This window comes from Squalius cephalus (assembly GCF_949319135.1).
Source record: "Squalius cephalus genome assembly, chromosome: 24".
Lineage (NCBI taxonomy): Eukaryota > Metazoa > Chordata > Actinopteri > Cypriniformes > Leuciscidae > Squalius > Squalius cephalus.
Window position 1 is genome coordinate 25,621,078 of NC_137145.1, and position 6,049 is coordinate 25,627,126.

The window sequence follows — 6,049 nt, forward strand, 5'->3', positions numbered from 1 at the left end:
GGGCTGTTTCTCAATCTGCATTCTTGTCTGTACTCGTGTTCTTCTGGACTTGTGAAACTTCATCAGTCGCTACCCAAGTACTGTTCCAATTCAAAGTTCACATCCAGCCAAGTACAGTTCAAATCCCCGGAGGTGTTCTTAATCCGCCCCTTTTATCAAGGATGCATCGAGAGGAGACTTGTGAGGACTTGAGACAGCAATGCATATCGCACCTACCAGCAAATGTCAATAGCGGAGGAGAAAACCCAGGTAATTTATTATTAAGAGTTTTTAAGGCAAGAATGTAGTTTTTTAAAGCTCAAATCTGTGGTTTATTGATAAAGAGTGCGCCTAATTGAAAATTTAAGAGATCCAGTCGATCCAGAAAAGTTGTGAGATCTATTCGATCACCGGGCGCTCAGCACACGCATATGTACCCCACTGGAAAAGCCTTACCTCAGCCACTGGCTCTGATGTCTATGTAGTGGTTAAACTTGAGACATCATTTGTCTTCTGAATATCTAACTGGCTTTCTTTGGTCTCATTAATCTTAATGAAATTCCTGGGCAAATCATTTTGGATGAGGTGCAAAGTGACGTTTCATTACTTTATATATTTATGCAATTTAGTCAATTTACTGATTTTAGTCAGTGGATGTAGGGTTAGCTAATACCTCCTAAGTCAGTTGCCTACTGCTCACTTGTACAAAAAAGTGTAGTTTATTTTAGCCATTTCCATACAACTTGCTAAATCAGTGATAGACAGAAATCAAAAGGTCTTCAGATGACGTGCCTACTGCTCCGTTCATACATGCGCCTTTAGTTTGACCTACCTTAACTAAGATTTGTGGTAGCACCAGCCTCCTTAATTTACTAAAATAATGATTTCAGAATACTTCAGAATAAATCAAGATGTAACATTTATTTTGCCAGGCAGGATTAAGCATCAATTAAAAAGGATTAAACAGAATACACAATACATAACTGATCAGCATAAAATACAAACATAATTCAAAATGCAATATCAAAAATAGTTTAAAAGAGTCAGCATACCTGGCAATAGAGACACACAGCAACAGTGTGGGAAGTTCTGTTTACAGATGCTTCCTTGAGTGGTTTGTCAATCCCCTTTAAATACCCAAGTGGAACAAAAGAACAATAAACATCTAGCACCCAAATATTTATTCAGCTTTTGCTGGACCCTTTCTCGTGCCCAAGTGGTCACGCCTGAGTTTGGGGGATAAATACGAATGTTATTGTAACCTGCGTCGCGGCGACAGTGCAACCCTCACTTACAAACAGCGAAATATGCAAATGAGCGTGAAGTGCACCGCTTCAAAATTTGGACCAGTGACCAGAAGACCAGAATCGCTCAAGAGACTGCGCTAACAGCAAGGGGAGAAAGAATTAATGACAAACACTCGTTGCGTTAGAAAATTTGGGATGATGTATTAAGGAATTAAACATTAAAGCAGTGAAATTTTTAAACATCACATCACATCACACAGTGGGGAAAGGAAAAAAAAAAAAAAATATATATAATGACCAGGAGAACAGCAAGGATTTGCCGTGGAACAAATAAATGTAACCTTACTATAACCCTAATTTATATTTCCTATTTAGTTCATAAAAATTATTGTTTCTCTTTTTTATGACCTATTTAGTTTCAAGCTAATAAATTTAATTTACCCTTATTCTATTAATATATATCTATAATTTATTTGTTTACCTATTTATTCAATTTGTTTCTAATTGGCTTATTTAAGGTTAAGTAAACGTTTTAAATTCAAATACAATCCTTCCAAATGATAACCCTTTAAGAATACCTTTTATTCTCGTTCTCCAAGAAAAAATAAATAAAAATAAAATATAAAATCAAAATGAAATTAAATGAAATACAATAGAATTTGAAAGAAAAAAATAACAGTAGAGAAAATAAAATCACAGGTCAAAATGTACTGCTTAATTAGCAGTCTCAAATTCAATACAATTCAGATTCCTCTTTTTATATATATATATGTAGTGAATGTGAAAGACATAATTCACCTTTGTTATTAAGTGTAGTTCTGTACATTGTTTTTCTGCATAACTGTTCAGGGATCGCGGTCCCTTTAAGATGTTGGGAAGGCGTGATTACAGAGGACGCGGTTCAGCGCCATTCTTCCGTGGTTTTGTTTACCTTGTAAAATAAACGACACACGCATTCGTGTGCTCAAAGTGAGAAGTTGTCTCTTGCAAATTACTGCAATTTCCACACTGGTGACCCCGACATTAGTCTGCTGGACGTATCCAGAGACACGACGCGATCATGACCGCGAACGCTGTCACCCTCAAACTCCCCGAATTCTGGGAATCGTCAGCATCTGCATGGTTCGCCCAGACGGAAGCGCAGTTCGCGCTGCGTGAGATCACCGCGGATACGACCAAATATTACTACGTTGTGTCTGCTCTCGGAAATTCAACAGCATCCAGGGTGGTTAGCCTTCTTACAAATCCTCCCGAAAACGAGAAGTATACAGCACTTAAAACCCACCTGTTGAAAACGTTTGAACTGTCGGACACTGAGAGAGCCAGCAGGCTTTTCTCACTTCAAGGACTGGGTGACAGCAAACCGTCCGAGCTCATGGACCGTATGCTGGATCTTTTGGGCGAACACAGACCTGACTTTCTTTTCATCCAGCTTTTCCTGCGTCAGCTGCCTTCCCAAGTGAGAGCTGCATTAGCCAACACCACAATCACTGACTGTCGTAAACTAGCTGAAGAGGCTGATAAATTTGTCCTGGCGAGTCAGGGACATTGTGTGGCCGCGTTTTCCCCTGCACATATTTCTTCAGTGACACAGGACGACTCCACACTTATTGCTGCGACTACTTCTCGTCGGCAGCAGTTTTCTGGCACCCAACAGCTCTCTGGATTGTGTTTCTATCATGCAAAGTTTGGAACCAAGGCCAACAAATGCCGTCCACCATGCAGTTTCAGTGTTTCGGGAAATGCCAGGGCCGGCGCTCAGTAGTGGCCATGAGTGTCGGCCGAGTAGGCAGGCTGCTTTTCATCCGCGATAGCATCTCCGGTCGCCGTTTTCTGTGCGACACGGGAGCACAAAGGAGCGTTCTGCCTGCATCCCGTTTGGACATGGTGACCGACAGCCACGGCCCCCCTATGGAAGCTGCCAACTGTAGCCCCATCCGCACATATGGAACAAGGTATGTCGAACTGTGCTTCGGAGGACAGCAGTTCGGTTGGGACTTTGTTACTGCAAAGGTTGCCGTTCCCCTCCTCGGCGCCGATTTTTTGTGTGCACATGGACTGTTGGTAGATGTTAAGAACCGCCGTCTGATTGATGCTGTCACGTTTTGTTCTTATACGTGCACGCTCAGCGAGGCTGACCCCATCCGACTGTCTAACATGCTCTCAGCTTCCGATGACTTCCACCGTCTACTGGCCAGTTTCCCAGCCCTCACTCAGCCCACTTTCTCTGCATCTACTGTGAAGCATGGTGTGGAGCACCATCTTGCCACTGCTGGTCCACCCGTTTACGCCCGCGCTCGGCGCCTCGACCCGACCAAGCTTGCCGTTGCAAAGGCTGAGTTTGCAAACATGGAACGCCTGGGCATAATACGCCGATCCGACAGCCCATGGGCATCACCCCTCCACATTGTCCCCAAACCTGGCGGCGGCTGGCGCCCGTGTGGCGACTACCGGCGGCTTAATGAGGCAACGGCACCTGATCGATACCCAGTCCCGAACATACAAGATTTTTCAGCACACCTGGCTGGCAAGGTAATTTTTTCCAAGGTGGACCTCTTCCGGGGATATCATCAGGTGCCGGTACACCCACGGGACATTCCCAAAACAGCAGTAATCATTCCGTTTGGTCTGTTTGAGTTCCTACGCATGCCGTTCGGCCTTAAAAACGCTGCCCAGTCTTTCCAGCGCCTCATGGACTCTGTTTTGCGGGACCTGCCTTTCCTTTTTGTGTACTTGGATGACATCCTGGTAGCAAGCACATCCAAGTCTCAGCACCTGGCGCACCTCCAAACCCTTTTTGAGCGGCTTAGCCACCATGGACTAATTGTCAACCCCGCCAAGTGCCAGTTTGGTCTCTCCACCATCGACTTCCTAGGACACAGAGTCACTAAGGACGGGGCAGTTCCTCTCCCATCAAAGGTGGAGGCAGTCATGCAGTTCCCACGCCCACCCACTGTCAAATCCCTGCAGGAGTTCCTCGGCATGGTAAATTTTTATCACCGCTTCATCCCTCGAGCCGCTCAGCTCATGGGGCCTTTGCACGAGGCCCTGAAGGGTAAACCCAAACACGCTGTGGACTGGACTGAGAGCAGAGTCAAGGCTTTTGATGCCACTAAAACAGCACTAGCGAACGCCACCATGCTGGCGCATCCTTCTGCGACAGCCCCCATTGCCATCACCTCAGACGCCTCGGATTACGCTGTCGGCGCTGTTTACGAGCAGTGGGTGGGCGGGGCCTGGCAGCCGCTGGCTTTCTTTAGCCGTCAGCTGCGCCCTTGTGAGCGGAAGTACAGCACTTTCGACCGGGAGCTGCTGGGTCTCTACCTCGCCATTAGACACTTTCGTTCCCCGCTAGAAGGCCGACACTTCACTGCTTTTGTGGACCACAAGCCGCTGACTTTTGCCATGGCCAAGGTGGCTGAGCCGTGGTCTGCCCGCCAGCAACGGCATCTGTCTTACATTTCCGAGTTCACCACGGACTTGCAGCACGTTGCCGGTAAGAGCAACCACGTGGCGGACTGCCTATCACGGGCCGTGGCAGGGGCAGTCCATCTTGGTTTAGATTACAACCACATGGCCGCGACTCAGACCACAGACCCAGACGTGCAACATCTGAAAAACTCTACCACTGGACTGCAGATTGAGGACGTGGTTTTTGCCGATGCCGGCACAACGCTCCTGTGTGACATCTCCACAGGTAGTCCTCGGCCAATCGTTCCCTCGGGGTTGAGACGACAAGTGTTTGATGCCATCCACGGTCTCTCCCACCCAGGTGCGAAAGCTTCACAGAGACTTGTTGCAGCTAAATTTGTTTGGCACGGCCTCAAGAAGGACGTTAGGGACTGGGCTAACACCTGTGTTGAGTGCCAACGGGCCAAAGTACACCGCCACACTAAAGCCCCATTAGAATCATTCCCGGTTCCTGAGAGGCGTTTTGACCACGTAAACGTGGACCTGGTTGGTCCTCTGCCCTGCTCTCAAGGTTTCACATATTTGTTAACCATGGTTGACAGGACCACCCGCTGGCCTGAGGCTGTGCCACTGACATCTGTGACGTCTGTCGAGATGACTCGGGCATTTATTGGCACCTGGATTGCCCGTTTTGGTACCCCTTCGGACATTTCCTCTGACCGAGGTGCGCAATTCACGTCTGAGCTTTGGGACGCTGTCGCACAGAGCCTCGGAGTGAAACTCCACCGCACGACTGCATATCACCCGCAGGCTAACGGACTCTGTGAACGTTTTCATAGGTCGATGAAGGCTTCCCTGCGTGCCAGCCTCAAAGACAGCAACTGGGTCGACAAGCTCCCGTGGGTGATGCTGGGCATCAGGACTGCACCAAAGGAGGACCTTCAGTCCTCATCCGCGGAACTTGTTTACGGACAGCCGCTGCGAGTGCCAGGGGATTTTGTCCCTAACACCACCATTCCCTGGTCTGCTTCTCTCCAGCGGTCTACTCTACTGGATAATGCGAGGCTTTTTGCACCCATCCCCACTTCCCGTCACAGCCTCCCTCAGTCACACATCCCCGCAGGACTTCAAACAGCCGACTATGTTTTCATTCGCCACGATGCCCACAGGGGACCACTACGCCCACCCTACGAGGGCCCATTCCGGGTTCTGGAGGCAGGGGACAAACACTTTGTGGTGGACAGGGGTGGCAAACCGGAGCGACTCTCCATCGACCGCCTTAAACCGGCTCATTTGGACGTGGCTAGGCCCATTGACCTGGCCCAGCCCCCACGACGCGGACGGCCTCCTGCTCTGCCCCCACCCTGTGCTCCCATCCCACTCAAGCCTCCCACACTCCATGCCCCTCACCC